This window comes from Lepus europaeus, chromosome X (assembly GCF_033115175.1).
Source record: "Lepus europaeus isolate LE1 chromosome X, mLepTim1.pri, whole genome shotgun sequence".
NCBI lineage: Eukaryota > Metazoa > Chordata > Mammalia > Lagomorpha > Leporidae > Lepus > Lepus europaeus.
Genome location: NC_084850.1, coordinates 56,771,705 through 56,788,683, shown reverse-complemented (window position 1 = coordinate 56,788,683; position 16,979 = coordinate 56,771,705). Strand labels below are relative to the sequence as shown.

Sequence of the window (16,979 nt, the reverse complement as noted above, 5' to 3'; positions counted from 1 at the left end):
CTATTAGGAATAAATCAACGATAGTAAGCCAGTAAGTATCAGGAATAAAAATAAACTTTGAAAAATTAGTAGTATTGAAAATCATTCAAAACAATGATTTATTTTAACAGTAGACTAGTAATAAAAGAAAGACCATCATGGGGCCGGCGCTGTGGCGTAGCAGGTAGGTGCTGGCATTCTGTATGGGTGCAGGTTCAAGACCCAGCTGCTCCACTTCCCATCCAGCTCTCTGCTATGGCCTGGGAAAGCAGCAGAAGATGGCCCAGGTCCTTGGGCCTCTGCACCTGCTGGGAGACCCGGAGGAAGCTCCTGGCTCCTGGCTTCAAATCGGCACAGCTCCGGCCGTTGCGGCCAATTGGGGAGTGAACCAGCGGATGAATACCTCTCTCTCTCGCTGCCACTCTGTAACTCTGCCTTTCATATAAAATAAATAAATCTTTAAAAGGAAAAAAGAAAGAAAGAAAGTCCACCTTGCCTGTAGCATTTTTAGCTCTTTAGTTGATATTTAGTTAAACATTTTATGTTGATGTAGCTGATAATTCACAAGAGCCAAAAGACAAGACACAATCCAATGTCCATTAATGGACAAATGGATCAACAAAATCTAGCATATATCTAGTGAAATATTACTCACCCATAAAAAGGAAGTGTAAATACTTGCTACAATGTGAGTAAACCTTGAAAACATGCTAATTCAAAGATGCTAGACTCAAAAGACCTCCCATAATATGGTCCCATTTACATGTGATGCTCAGAATAGGGAAATCTATGAATACACAAAGATGACTGGGGCCAGTGCTGTGGCACAGAAGGTTAAGTTGCTGCTTCTGATGCTGGCATCCCATATTGCACTGATTTGAGACCCAGCTGCTCCATGGTAACACACCTGGGAGAACAGCAGCAGATGGCCCAAGTACTTGGGTCCCTGCCAAACCACATGGGAGATCCAGATGGAGTTCCTGGATCCCAGCTTCAGCCTGGCCCAGCCCTAGCCATTGCAGCCATTTGGGGAGTGATTCAGTGGATGGAAAATCTCTCTTGCTCTCTCTGTCACTCTGCCTTTCAAAAATCTTTAAAAAAACAAAAGAAAGATTTAGTGATTCTTAGGGTTGGGAGAGAGAACTGAAGAAGGCGACAGCCAGGGTATAGGTTTCTTTCTGAGATGATAAAAATGTCTGAGGGTGGTACTGTGGCCTAGGGGGTTAGGCCACTGCCTTCAGTGCCAGCATCCCATATGGGCGCCATTTTGAGTCCTGGCTGCTCCACTTCCAATCCAGTTCCCTGCTAATGTGCCTGGGAAAGCAGCAGAAGATTGCCTAAGAGCTTGGGCCCCAGTACCCATGTGGGAGACCCAGATGAAGGTCCCGGCTCCTGGCTTTTGACCGGCCCAGCTCCGGCTGTTGTGGCCATTTGGGGAGTGAACCAGATGGAAGATATTGCTTGCTCTCTTCACCCCTCCTTCCTCCTTCTCTCAAACTCTGTCTTTCAAATAAAAAATAGATAAAGCTTTTGAAAATGTGTTTGAAAATTGACTGTGGGAGTGATTGCATCTATCTGATGGTATGTTAAGTGAAGTGTATCTCAATAAAGCTTCTAAAAAAGTAAGAATATTCATGTCCCAATTTCTTCTTTAATTTTGAAGTTAAGCAGTACTACTCAGAACATTCACTCAGATTCATTCATTTAAAACTAAAAGGTACAGAAAACCAAGGAAGCCATTTGTTTGGTCTTTTTGTAGGGTCAAATATTTTAAGCTCATCTATTTACTTGAAAGGCAGAGCAAGAGACAGCATGAGAGATCTTCCATCTTCTGGTTTACTCTCCAAATGCCTGCAACAGACAGGACTGGATCCGGCCAAAGCCAGGAGCCAGGTACTCCATCCAGGTCTCCCACATAGATGGCAGACACCATCATCTGGTGGCTGCCAGAGTGTGCACTAGCAGGAAGCTGCATCAGATGAGGTGATAGGATTTGATCTCAGGCACTCTGATACAGGATGCAGGTGTCCCAAGTGGTGGCCTAATGTTTTACAACTATGTGCCATCCGCCCACCCCCTCCTTCCAATTTATTCTTTTATTAGCAAGGACTATTTATGGCCATCCATTTTTCACTCCTTCAAATGCATATCCATCCATACATATCATATTGCATGCCAGGGGCGCTGGGAAGGAATGAAGCAAGTGGAGCTTTCTTCAGCTTGTTTCCCTTCTCCCTAGTAGGAAAGCTCTGTCCCGTAATGCATGGAAGAAATGTATCACTGCCCTTGAGGGACACCATATACAGCAGACATAGTACACTAGTTTGTTCCTCTCCCATCAAACAAAACAATGATCACAGCTGAAATCCCAGGTTTCACTGCCCAATTTAAAGTCTGTGACAATCAAGAAGTTCAAGGCAGGAAATTCAGTTGTCAGCTATACCAATAGTTACATGCTTTTATCAGTGAACCAGATAAAACTTAGCAGAATGTTGTTCTACAGAAAGCATGAGAGCTGCATGAAGCAGTAACGACAAAGATGGATTTCAGGCCATCTGCACACATGGCTGTTTCCACAGTGGCAGAACCAACTACTGCAGAAGTACATGTTGTGCACTGCATCTACAATTTAGTAAAGCTGGAAAGAATTTTATTTTTGTAAAAACTAAATGGGGTGTGGCTCATTTTCTTGCCAACGGGCTATTTTATTCCAAGACACTGGTGTCTGCGGACCTTCATTTATAGGCTGAGCAATGTTCTATTTAAGTAAAATTAACTCATAGTGGGCTCTTTTTTTAGGATGCAATAATTATTGCAAAGAAATGACAATGTTTAAATTTGATTTGTTCTTAGTTTAGATTTGATTACATTGGGTTATAAGTGAATGTCTTTGTTCACCCAAGGTTTAAATTTGGAAATTATTTTATGTTGAGAAAAAAGGTCACAGTAAGTTCATTTTCTATGTGTAAGAATATGTTCAGGTTTCATGAGAACCATTATTACTTTTGGGTCTTTCCCTTCTGCTAGACTACAGGAGTCTTACTCATCTTTGAAGCCCTAACATCTAACAGCCTTCATTAAACTTTTGCTAGCTGGGAGTCAGCATTGTGGAATAGGGGGTTAAGCCATGGCCTGCAATATTTACATCCCATAGGGGTGGCAGTTTGAGTCCTGGCTGCTCCACTTCCAATCCAGCTCCCTGCTAATGTACCTGGGAAAGCAGTGGAAGATGACCCAAGTGCTTGGGCCTGTACCCACCTACATGGGAGACCCAGAGAAAGCTCTGAGCTCCTGGCTATGGTCTAGCACAACCCCAGCTATTGCAGCCATTTGGGGAGTGGACCAGCAGATATAAGATTTCCCCTCCCTGCCCCGGTGACTCTGCCTTTCAAATAAAATAAAAAACAAACCTTAAAAAAAACTTTTGCTAGCTGGATGAACAATGATACCATTCCACAAATAGGCTGAGGGATTGTCTGTATGCAGTTAATACTATCTCAATATACAAAGGTAACCAGAAAGTTCATTGACAAATGGAATTAAAAGGTAAATTTATTCTGGTTTAAAAACGTTTAAAGTCCAGGGATACAAGGGGTCTCCAAAAAATTCACAGAAAAAGCCTATGATAAAACAGCTATGCATGGATTTCAAAAACTTTTTAAACCAAAACAAAGTCTTCATTTCCATTTTCCCACAAACCTTTTGAAGTATCTCTCATATACTTGAAAACTTTGGGCATATTAAAGTTTTCCTGAATTTTTACACCAATTTATCAGTGGCCTATAGGCCTTCTTTTACATAAAATTTGCATGTTTCATTGTACTTGCTTTGACATATAAACTTTCCCTTCACCCTTTCACAGCTTTGTCTCTTCTGCTTGTACCTACCACTATATTCTAATTTGCTTTTTCTTTTCCTGAGGGCCAACTAAAGCTGAAACACTTTGATTTAGGTTAAGATACTAAATGTAGAGATGAATTTTTGGCACAGTAGTCAGCTGGGAAGCCTGCATCCCATACCTGAGTGCCTGTTTCAAGTCCTGGCTATTCTGCCTCCAATTCAGCTTCCTGCTAATGTAAACCCTGGGAGGCAGCAGATGGTGGCCAATGTACTAGGGTCTCTGCTACGCAGATGGAGTTCTAGCCTCCTGGCTGTTGTGGGCTTTGGGATAATGAACTAGCAGATGGACGATCTCTCTCTGCCTGTTTCTGTCTCTCAAATAAAAAAAAATTAATCAATTAAAATAACATTAAAAAATAAATATGGGGGCTAGCGCTGTGGCATAGCAGGTAAAGCAGCCACCTGCATCCCATATATGGACATTGGTTCGAGTCCTTACTGCTCCACTTCCAATCCAGCTCTCTGCTATGGCCTGGGAAAGCAGAAGATGGTCCAAGTCCTTGGGCCCCTGCACCCACATAGGAGAACCGGAAGAAGCTCCTGGCTTCGGATTGGCGCAGCTCTGGCCGTTGTGGCCAATTGATGAATGAACCAGTGGATGGAAGACCTCTCTCTCTCTCTGCCTCTCCTTCTCTCCCTGTGTAACTCTGACTTTCAAATAAATAAGTAATTCTTTAAAAAATAAACTATGGTATTTATCTTGAATGATGACACAGGAAAATTAAGAGGTAGATACAGCCATCTGACAAAGATCATGTAAGACAGAATTGGTTAACTTTTAAATGGAAATATTTATTGAGCACTTATTATATGTTGGTTGCTTTATAACTGTTTTTCCTTAATTCTAAGAGCAACACTGAAAGAAAGTGGCATTATTCCCATTATTTAGATGAGGAAATTGAGGTTTGGAGGAATTAAGAAACCGCCTCAGTGCCACAGAGGTATAAAATAGCAAAGCCAAGGCTGGCACTGTGGCACAGTGTATTAAGCTGCCACCTGTGATCCTGGCATCCCATATGAGTGTAGGTTCAAGTCCTGGCAGCTCCACTTCCAATCCAGTTCCCTGCTAATGCACCTGGGGAAGTGGGAAAAGATGCCCAAGTGCTTGCCCACTGCTAACCATGTGGGAGACCCGGATGGAGTTCTTGACTCCTGGCTTCAGCCTGGCCCAGCCCTGGCTGTTGCAGCCAGGGAAATGAACCAGCAGATGCAAGATACCTCTTTTTTTCCATTCTCTGTTACTCTACCTTTCAAATAAATAAATAAATCTTAAAAAAAAAAAGACACAAGGCAAATGTTCCAAACTGTGCTTAAAAAATCAATACAAAATTTGTTGGGTCAACAACAGGAGTCACTGTGCACTTGCTCCTCATGTGGGATCTCTGTCCTTAATGTGCTGTACATTGTGATTTAATGCTATAACTAGTACTCAAACAGTATGTTTCACGTTGTGTTTCTATGTGGGTGCAAACTGTTGAAATCTTTACTTAATATATACTAAATTGATCTTCTGTATATAAAGAGAATTGAAAATGAATCTTGATGTGAATGGAAGGGGAGAGGGAGTGGGAGAGGGGAGGGTTGCGGGTGGGAGGGAAGTTATGGGAGGGGGAAGCCATTGTAATCCATAAGCTGTACATTGGAAATTTATATTCATTAAATAAAAGGGCTGCCCTGCCGTGGAGGGCCGGCTTTGGGACCTGCTGAAGCCCCTCCAGGCCCGGTGGACGCGGCCGCTGACCCCTTCCTGCCACGGTAGTGTGGAGCATTCGAGAAAAGCCTAGACTTGTAGTTGACAGCCAGCTGAGAATATCATTGATAGAATTTTAGTTTTAGGAAAAAAATCGGTTTGATTTCTAGCTTTATTGCTGTTAGGTATGTGAGCTTGGGCGAGTCGCTTAATCTTCGGGTCTGGGTTTCCTCGCGCAGTGAGGATGGCAGGCTCCACGGTTTCCGAGTTTCCAGCTAGTCCTAGAGTTCTATATTTCTACATAGTTGAATTATTTTATCATGCTGTTGCTGGGGAGGATGACTAACACTTTGGAAGCTACTAATTTTATGTCGAGCTTTAAGGTCCATAATTGTTATCTTCAGAAAATATTATTTGACCTACAGTATGTCCAAATCAATTTAATAAAATCACTTTATAACGGGAAAAAAAAGCAATACAAATAAAATTTATTTTTAAAAATGGCAAAGCCATTGGAACTCATATGCTAACACTGGTTCTCTAAAATAGTGTGTGCATCCTTCTAAGAAAAATAAGAAGGTGGTGAGAATGTGTTGAGTCAGACAACTCTTCCACATCATTTCTGGGTCGTCATAGGGTCCTTAGTGAGATTACTGAACCAGAGAAAGGAGACAAATATCAAAGATGGGTCCTGTAAAGCAGCTTGGGATAAGGCACAAACTACATGGCAGCATCAGAATTTTTTTTTTACCAGTATCAGACCAATATTTAATATTTAATTGTTTAAGCAGCCTGAAATATAAAACTTTGACTCTAACTATAGTTTATTGAGTGATAGCAAAGTAACATGAGAAACCAATAGCCAGAGATAAAACAGCCAATCAACAAATGGTCATTTAACCAACTATAGGATTTTAAGTTTTCTTATGGACACACACTTTGAATACCAGAACCGAGTTTTATAGCAATCTAAAATATAAAGAGTACTTAAAAACAAGCCTGTCTCTCTCCTCCTCATTAACAGTTTATTTCAAAAAACAGAACTTCCTATGATTGTACACCCTACAGCATTCAACTTCTTCCTGCTTTACACCTGTTAACTAGATCAGAGGAAACCAAAACATTTCCAAGACATATAGTGACCTAACTAAACCAGTTCCAGTTTAGAATCAAACATAATATAATACACTACATGAATAATGGCCTTTTGTTTAAGGCAATGTTTAAATTTCAGAGATTGTCAAAGGAATTCATTTTTAAAACAATCTTGGCAATTTCTTGTCTTATAATCATAGAGCTGTATAATGACTTTTTGCCCAAGAATTTTCACTAATGCATTACCTAGAAGGTATGGAAAAACGTAAATGTCCAACAACCTATAACTAGTGAAATAAATTATGAAACATCCCTTATTTAGAATATTATACAGTGATTTAATTTAAAAAATCAATTCCAATTTTTAAAAAATGTTTTTCTCTATATATTTAATATGTATATAGGAAGTAAACAGACAAAACTATGAGCAAGTAGCATAATTGAGTAGTTTTTATTTTCTTTATGTTTAAGATAGATTTATTTATTTACTTATTTATTTAAAAGCGTTATAGAGAGACAGGGAGAGACAGAGAGGGATCTTCCAGCCACTGGTTCATTCCCCAAATGGCCACAACATCCATAGTTGGGCCAGGCTGAAGCCAGGGGCTTTCTGGCTCTCCCACATAGGTGGCAGGGGCCCAAACACTCAAGCCATCTTCTACTGCTTTCCTAGCTGCATTATCAGGGAGCTGGATCAGAAGTGGAGCAGTGAGAACATAAAAAGAAGCCCATATGAGATTCTGGTGTCACAGGCAGAGGACTTACCTGATAGGCCACAAAGCTGGCCCTCTATTTTTCTTCATTATAACCTATTTTATGGTTTCCTCTAATTTCTACACTAATCTTGTATTTTCTAACCTATAGTGAAGTGACTAAAAACATCTTAAGTATGCACCACTTAAGACACTTTCCCAGTAGATGAACTATTTAATATACATTGAATATTATAGCAATAAGATGTGCCCCAGAAACAGTTTCATGTCGTTTCCACTTTTGTGTAAACACTTTGCAGTCTATATTGGTAATTCTCTCTCATCTGAAATACAAGGCCCAAAATATCAAAAAGAACAAAAAGAAATGGCAAGAATGGCAGTAATAAGCAAATTAATAACTAGACAAAAGAAGCTTAAAATTCACATCTGGCAATGAAAGACAGTGTATTATTCCTCAGTGTCAACAGCAGAATGTTAATGTGAACACAACACTATGCAATTAGAGAAGATAATGTAGAACTCTATAATCACTATTTAAAGCTAACATACTGTCCTAACAAACTGTATTTGATAGAAAGTAAAATTTTTATATTATTTATATATATATTTTAAAGATTCTATTTATTTGACAGGCAAAGTTACAGAGAGAGGTAGAGCCAGAGAGAGAGAGGTCTTCCATCCGTTAGTTCACTCCCTACATGGCCGCAACGGCCAGAGCTGCGCCTATCTGAAGCCAAGAGCCAGGAAGCTTCTTCCGGGTCTCCCACACGGGTGCAGGGGCCCAAGGACTTGGGCCGTCTTCTACTGCTTTCCCAGGCCATAGCAGAGAGCTGGATCGGAAGAGGAGCAGCGGGACTAGAACTGGTGCCCATATGGAATGTCAGCGCTTCAGGCCAAGGTGTTAACCCGCTGAGCCACAGCGCCTTCCCCCTATTATTTTTAAATATTATATAAAATCATATAGATACATAGGTGTATATATACTCCTGTGTGTATCACAGCTTAAAAGAATCACAGCTATATTTTCAATGGATGGGTTACAAAGATTACACAATTGATAGATGGTAAAATGTAAAAAAATATTTTGCTACGCAATCTTTTAAAGAAGAAGTGGTAGAAATAAGGGTCAGACTTTACAAAAGAAAATTGTTTCTACCAACAAAATGAACTTGCTTGTCAGAATTGGTCACATATTAGATTATTTAAAAAAATCATTTAACTCAGGGCTTTCTGTTTATTTGTAAGTACTACCACTTGACGTTTTAACAAATAACATTTTAACAAATGTTATTCATTATAATTTTAACTAACAAAAATTTTAAAAATATGATAATTGAAAGAATGAGTTATAGAACCATTATATAATTGGCAAGATGAGAATAAATTTGAAAATTAATTCTGGGGTCGGCATTGTGGTGTAGCATGTTAAGCTGCCATCTTCAGCACCGACATCCCATATGGACACCAGTTTGAGTCCTGGCTGCTCCATTTCTGATCCAGCTCCTTGCTAATGCACCTGGGAAAGCAGTGTAAGATGGCCCAAGTGTTTGGGCTCCTGTTACCTACATGGGAGACCTGGAAGAAGCTCCTGGATCCTGCCTAGCCCAGTACAGGCTGTTGTGGCCATCTGGGGTTTGAAGCAGTGGATGGAAAATCTCTTTCTCTCTCTCTCACTCTCTGTCTGTAATTCTGCTTTCAAATAAATAAATCTTAAAAAAAAAAAACTAATTCCAAGTTAACAATTTTGAGGGTGACAGGTGAAATTTACCTGAGAACTTTGAAATAAAATTTACATAAGCCTCCCACACTTTGTATGTTACTAATGGCAGAGCGCTGAGATACATAGATGATCGCCTCCATTATGCACTTTTCCATACCCGCACATTGTCCTCCTTCAGACTGCAATAATGAGGATAAACACTCGATTTTTTTGTGAGCTATTTTACATAAAACAGGCAATCACAAAACGAAGAATGAAGTAGTATAGCCAACAACTACCAAGGAAGACCAAAACACTCAGTAGTTTAAAAAGAGAAGAAACACCATCAAGTGAATGGCTTTAACAAGTTACTTTAGACTATACTTGAGGGATGGAATATAAGAAATCACATGCAGGTGTTTGGGTTTTTTAATTAACCATTTCTCTTTTCATATTATATATGGCTTTATTTCTCCTTTCCTTGTAGAAACTGGCTAGTTGGAGAACATTTACAGACAAGTCAAACATAGCAAGACTTAAGTGATGAAATTCTGCCATTTCTGTAAACTCTTGTCAAAGCCAAGGTCTATGATATACTACTGCAGTACTTTGAATGTACATAGCACCTGCTCACGAAGAACCAAGGCTTCACAAAGCTCACTTAGCCATTCAGAATGCCTGTAAAATACATATTTTGGAAAAAGATGGAAGTAAAGTGAAATCCAGATATAACCACAGAGAAATTTCAATGATTTTCTTAAGATGACCTACCTCTCCAGATTGCAGAGAACTAAAAGACTCTGGACTCCATGCTCAATGTCTTTTCCAATGAACAATACTACCTCTTTATTGTCAAACAAACTGCTAACCTTCCAACAAAACTTAAGTGCTCTCATATTGTAAAACCAGTAGGTCTAATACACCAAAAATCCTTGTCAATGAATGATGTAAATAGTACCTCTAAATTTTAAACAACTACCCTAGTCATAGAATAAGCCACTGATGGTTCCCAGATAGTCCCCAATTTAACAACAAGGTGTTTAACTTGCTTCAATATAACTACATCATCATTTGGCAAACACACTGATAAATGCCTATATAACCGAAATAAGCCAGTTTGTAAGTATTTGAAAAAATACCAGCAAACAAGAAATCTTGATCCATAACCTCATCTAATAAATGAGAAAATGGATGATGTCTAGCACATATATGTCTTCAACGTTAGTTGTCAATATAATAATTTAAGTGATTTTCTTAAGGTCAAACTATGAGTTGGTGGCAAAACATCTAGAATCTAGTTCTTCTGAAACCAAGTCCACCATACTTCACTCCTTATTTTCACATAACATCAATGCTTCTTCACCCCTAAAACAGCTTAGACTCACTAATATTTGTCTTTCAAATGCTAAGAACAAGACAAAATTCAGTCTTATTAAATTTATTATGAATCTTTTGAAACTGTCTCACCTCCATAACTAAAATAAATCAGCCCAAGTATGATCAGACCTTCTAAAACTATTTCATGAACAGACATTTTTTGTAACTTTAACCAAAGCTCTCTCATAACTAAAAACAGCTAGTCGTGACCACTGGCATCTAAAAGAGTTTCCAACGTTGTAATGCATCCAAAAAGCTTTCAAAATCTCCAACACATTGAACATACATTATAGCATATCACTCTCCAAAATAATTATGCAGATTCAAAACATGACCCAGCTGTTTTCTTCTAAACTAAGTCTTATTACTTTCACAGATTAAAAATTTCCCCCCAGATCACTTTTCACTAAAATAAAAATTGCTATAGTATAAAATGATTCTAAAAACAGATATTTAAGTTGTCATGTACTGATAAATGTTCATTTTCAACTTTTGTTTTATGTCAGCTACTTGTGTAATCTTTACCAAATAACAAAAACAAGAAACAATCTGGCATACACACACACACACACACACCTACACTCCACCTAGATTACACAAAGTAAAGCAAAATAATAAATTCAAGAATTATCATGTGTGCCAAGAGTATTATGTCAGTAAATTCTGTGAAAGCCAATTAGACATAATGCCTAAAACAGAATATGGAATAATGGCAAGTAAACTTTTTTTCTTTATCAGTTTTACCAAAAAGAATCACTTTAGTGCTTAATCACCATGGCCTTTTCTTTTCACCAACACTAGTACTGTTTGCCTAGGAGCAAAATTTCATTGGGTTTCTGATAGCACCCTGGATACTGACATTCTGCCAGTATAAATAGTCACAATAAAGTCTAACATGCATTTGTAGAAGAGACTTAATGTCCCCCCCCCCGAAATTATTCCTCACTAGTTCTAATTAATCCTTTAATCCCAAATGTCATAAGCCTAGTCAGTTTTTACAATTGAATCTAAATAGCATCAGACTAGAGACTGGACCTCAATGCTGATCATATTAAGTGAAGGCAGGGCATAATTTACCAGGCAAAAAAGGGGGTTGATACCCAGCTAAATCTAACAGCAGAAATTAAGAATTAGATTCACAGCACTCTAATTTTAGTGAAACTTTGGGTTCACTGGATTATCCCACTAAAAACATGAAGTCAGCAATTTTGAGGGTGGTTGTAATTGAATAGGCATCCCAAGACAATGAAATGCTGTGGACTACAGCCTAGTGACTATTCTGTGTTGGCATGAGTTCATATTATTTTAAAAAGAGAACTTACCTCCCTACCACTATAACCTACTTGGATAGTGCTCCTCCCCTTTTTTGAGGTTAAACAGCTATTAAGACTTCAATCTAAAATTATATTATCACCTCACTTCCACTAGGGGGGTCTATCTACCAGTGTAGTTAACTCTAGTAACTCAGGTGCAGCTTAAATTCATAACCTATGCCAAAAGGCTAACCTGGGGGGTCAGAATTCTGTGTTTTAAGGAAGCTCTTCCCTTGAGGATTAGAAAACAATGGGACAGCAAGAAAATGGAGTCATTCAGAAGTTGCTAGAGCAAACAAAGGATTTTTTAAAAAATATTTATTATTTATTTGAAAGGCAGAGTTACAGAGAGGCAGAGGCAGACAGAGAGAAAGGTCTTACATCTGCTGGTTCACTCCCCAGATAGCTGGAACAGTCCAAAGCCAGGCGCCAGGAGTTTCTTCTGGGTCTCCCACGTGGGTGCAGGGGCCTAAGGACTTGGGCCATCTTCCACTGCTTTTCCAGGCCATAGCAGAGAGCTGGACTGGAAGTGGAGCAGCTGGGACTCGAACTGGGACTCGAACTGACGCCCATATGGGATGCTGGCACAGAGGTCTGGGGCTTTAACCCACTGCACCACAGCACCGGTCCCAACAAAGGATTTTTTGACTAAAAAAATACCAAGCCAAAATATCTTAAATAGTCCCAGTTTCATTTTTATAGCTTATGCCCTATTTGTTTCTCTCTCTCGCTCTCTCTCTCTCTCTCTCTTTTTTTTTTTTTTTTGACAGGCAGAGTGGACAGTGAGAGAGAGAGACAGAGAGAAAGGTCTTCCTTTGCCGTTGGTTCACCCTCCAATGGTCGCCGCGGCCTGCGCACAGGTGCTTCTCCTGGTCTCCCATGCGAGTGCAGGGCCCAAGGACCTGGGCCATCCTCCACTGCATTCCCGGGTCATAGCAGAGAGCTGGCCTGGAAGAGGGGCAACTGGGACAGAATCCGGCGCCCTGACCGGGACTAGAACCCGGTGTGCCGGTGTGCCGGGGGAGGCAGAGGATTAGCCTGTTGAGCCTATTGAGCCGTGGCACCAGCCCTATTTGTTTTCAAGGTTTAATATGCATCAACCAGATGCATATTTGCAAATAAGTAAAGCTTTTAAACTCCTGACCTCAGAGATACCTCTACCTGTTTGTATACTCTGCAATATATCATCTGAATGGCAAAAATTGCCACATTTTTCCTAGCACAACCTTAACTTGAGCCTTATGGGTGGGTGCAGGTCAATATGGGAAAGTTGTTTTGGTGTCTCCTCAGTATTCTACCAAACCATCAGCAGGTAAAACTCCAAGCAATTCCATTTATTAAATTTAGAGTTCAGTTTTTGTGTGTGATTTCTAACCCAATTAGTTCCAAACCACAAATAATTGGTGGTTAATTTTAGTTAAGACATTACCCACTGCTTTCAAGTAGATGTCTAATATAGATAATGGTACAATTAAAATATAGGCCAGACCAAGGAATATGGACAGAGACTGATTTTTTAGCATTACCTTTTGGGATATGGCTTCAAAATCTAGCTTTTAGAAATCAAACAAGGGGCCGCGCTGGCGCTGTAGAATAGTAAGTTAAGCCTACGCCTCTGGCAATCCAATATGGGCACCGGTTTGTGTACTAGCAGCTTCTCTTCCAATCCAGCTCCCTGCTAACGGTTCTGGGAAAGTCTCGGGGGATGGTCCAAGTGCTAGGGTCCCTGCACCCACATGGGAGACTCAGAAGAATCTCCTGGCTCTGGTGTTTGGCCTGGCCCAGCTCTGACCATTGTGGCCTTTTTGGAAGTGAACCAGCCGATGGGAGACCTCTCTGTCTCTCTGCCATTCAAATAAAATAAATAAATCTTTCAAAAAAAAAAAAAAAGAAATGGGGCATGAGTAAAAGGATTTTCCTAGAAAATAATTAGGGATTTTCTTAGAAAATAATTAGTAAGATATTTTTGAAATTCAGAAAAGCCTAAGTAAGGGGAACAGGGAAGAAACATGTTCCAGCACAAACCTATTTCAAATCTTATTAAAAAAAAATGATGCTGTTATTATTTTGGAAAAAATCCAGCGCCAAATTCACTTTCTGTTTCCCTCATCTAAATCCAAGTAGAATTCCCGTGAGTACAGGCTAGTTTCATTCCCCCCAACCCCCCCCCTTTTTTTGGTTGCAGTAGTTTTTGGAACAAGGGCCTCAGCCATCACATTCCAGTTTTAAAGTCAAAAGACGTCATGTGACCATCACCCCAGGGGCATCAGAGATTTGGGGCACGTGATGCCAATTGGCATGTGTGGGGCTGTGGCCACTTAGTAGGAATGCACTGTGTAACTGCATCTCCAGGATGTAGTTTAGGCTCCCAAATACACTGAGACAACCCGTAAAGTGAAGTGAATGCTTACTCCTCAGTCATTTTTCATGTCACTTTTCTACCTACTGTGGCCAAGCAGACTTCCCCTTGTCCCATGCCATATTACAGGCCAGGCGCCCCCAGCATCCCTTCTGTCTGATCCTAAATGGGCAGGCTCTCCAACCCTCTTAGTTCCAGGCTCAATCTTTTGCACCTTTAGAGAAGTTGCACAGGTCAGGTGAGAAGTAAGCAGCGTCGCGGACGGCAAGTGTCAGATGGTGTATTAACCCCGCTCCACCTCTCGGACTAGGATCCTCTCCCGCCCTGGAACCCGGCGGTCGCAGCCGCCAGCATACTGGGGCGACGGCGGCGGCGGCGGCGGCGGCGGCAACAACTTGGGGACTGGCGAGCAGCCAGGGCGGGGGTGGTCGGCGGCCCCCGGCCGCTCATTAGAGCGCCTAAGTACTGCGGGTGGGGAAAAGTAAACACGGGCAAGTGCAGCTGTGCCGAGGCAGGGGGCTCTGACCCCCGCCCACCGCCCCTGCGGCTCTGCCCTCCCAGGGAGCCGGGACTGGTTCCCGGGCTTCCGCAGCCGGGACCGCGCTCTCCGAGCGGCAGAGCCCAAGGCGCTGAGGAGGAAGCAGACACAGGGCCCGGGGACGGGGAGAGAACGCAGAGGTACTGCCTTACTGGTGCGGGGATGTTCTGCTACTAAAAGCAAAAAAGTGCTTACTCATACGGAGACGCGGTGCGATCCGACGCTCGGGGTAATGGCCAGAGTGGGAAGCCGGAGGAGGACAGGCAACCTGAGCCTGGTTCCTTTCCGAGGCCACGGCACCTTCGCCCCCTCTCAGAGCCCAGGGGTCGGCGTGAGCCCGCCAGGTCACCCGAGGCGGCCTCTCGGGCTGTGGGCTCAGGGATTTCCTGAGTCCGGGCGGGAGGAGGAGGAGGAGGAGGAGGAGGTGGCAAGAGCTGGCGAAGGACGGCAAAGGGAAGTTGGGCGCTCGGCTTTCACTTAGGGGCCGCAGCCGCGGAAGGGGATCAGGGATAGGGTTGGCGTCAGGATTCCAGCCCAAGGCTGGCAGCAAGAGCAACTGGTGAGAAAGCCGGCTCTTCTCAAGTGAGGGGCAGAAAAAACTGCGGCGGGTACTGGTGGGGAGCCCTGTATCTCTGCCACCCATCCCGCTTGGGAAGGGTCGCCTGGGCGCCCAAGGGCTCCACTTAAAAGTTTTTCGCTCTCGCTCTCTCTCTCTCTCTCGCCCCCCGGGGCTAGGCACGCTCCTGCTGAGGTTCCGGGAGATGCTCTCTCCCGGGGACCCACTCCTGCCCACGCCCAGGAGTCCCGCTCCCCTGGTACCCGCCAGAGGCTGCACAGCACTTACGTAAAGTCGCAGAGTCTCCGGTCTGGCCCGACAGCCTCCGACCGACGCACTCAGACAACTTCTGCTCCTTGGAATCTTTGCGGCTGCGGCTCTAAAGCCAGCGCTCCCTCCCCTCCTTCCAGCCCCCTCCGCCCCGCGGCCGCCGCCATTGGCTCGGGTGGTGCTAGCGGTCGGCCCTGGGAACCAGGAAGGGGATTGGACCACGAGCCTGTCACTTCAGCTGGGTGGGGAGCTAGGAGAATTGGCACGGGGATGGGCACCCGAGAGTGATGGGAACTGTAACTGCGGCGGGGAGCGCAGACTGTTCCCTGGTGCCTGCTTCTTCCCTCCCTACCTGGGCTAAAAAGCAATTAGAAGTCCATAGAATCTGACTTGGAGGACATGTTGGAGAAATCTTGTGGAATAAATAGAAAGATGGGAATGTGGGAAACAGGAACTTGAACATCACCTATTTAAGACTTGAGGTGGGGGGTACAGTTTCTCCCGCAGTCACTAAGAGAGTCTCGGCACGTGAGGGGGCCTTTTTAGTTTCCTGTACTCTGATCAGCCCAGGTGCCAAACGACACTGAGGGAAATATCCTTAGGGATAGGCAGAGGACTGGGCCCTCGTGCCTTTGGCTTCGTGCCAACTAAATTGTTGACCAAAATCACCTGTCTGGTGTGTTGGTCCGTGTGGAGAGAAGTGGAGGTCAGAGGAGGTGGTGGAAGGAACTTGATTCCACTCATTTGACAGGAAATGGGCATAAATGGACATTGGGGTTCGCTTTGCACCCGAGAGATCTTGGAGAAATGCTGCTGCTTCCCGGAGTACTACTACTCCTTCTCGGCCCTCAACATGGCCTCCATGTCCCAGCTGACCTCTTTCAATAATACCCTCATAAGTTTTCCCTCCTTATCTGCATTCCAATCCTTTGGCTCACTGAGGTCCAAAGTGAGCTCTAAGGGCCAGAGTTTCAGGGATTCTGCAGGATCAGGTCAAGAGATTGGCTTGTTCTGAGACATCTGTAGCAGAAAAATCTAAGCCCTCCTGTTCCAGTCCTACCCATTTTGTTCAGGAAGTGTATGCTTGGGAGGTTGTGGAAAAAGGTAAAATTGGTTTACTTATGCCCCATTTTTTTTCATGCACTCAAAAAATATGCTAAATGAAGGCAAGCTAAAAAAAATTGAATGCTCTTGTAAAGGAACCCCCCCACTTCATCTGCTCGCCTTAATTTCCTTAGAGAAATTAAACTGTAGTCAGTGCCAGGGCTTCTTAAGTGAGGAATGGGTGAGTTCATATACTGCCTAAAGGCTGGAGCAGCAGAGAAGGACTTGGCACTGGGAAAAAGCCTTGTTAAATATTAATTAATGATTAACCAACTGGAAGAACTTATGAAAGGCACAGGAAGGTGAAAAAGAAATAAGAGGGCAATCATGCTTTCAGAAACATTAAATTTCTGTTACGAGGGCTTTTGTACTGGGTCACGCTTGGG

The 16,979-nt window shown here is 42.6% G+C and overlaps 1 protein-coding gene across 3 annotated transcripts in view; it reads right to left on the bottom strand.

The window, feature by feature from the left end:
• PLS3 (plastin 3) overlaps positions 1 to 15,615 on the bottom strand; it is a 91,683-nt gene extending 76,068 nt beyond the window's left edge. The window contains exon 1 of one of the 3 annotated variants that reach the window (XM_062182884.1): positions 15,508 to 15,615. The gene's annotated coding sequence lies outside the window, so the exon portion shown is untranslated. Of the gene's footprint in view, positions 1 to 14,858; positions 14,971 to 15,507 lie in introns of those variants that run through there. The other 2 variants (XM_062182885.1, XM_062182886.1) reach the window with 2 other exon arrangements.
• Between the last annotated feature and the right edge of the window lie 1,364 nt (positions 15,616 to 16,979).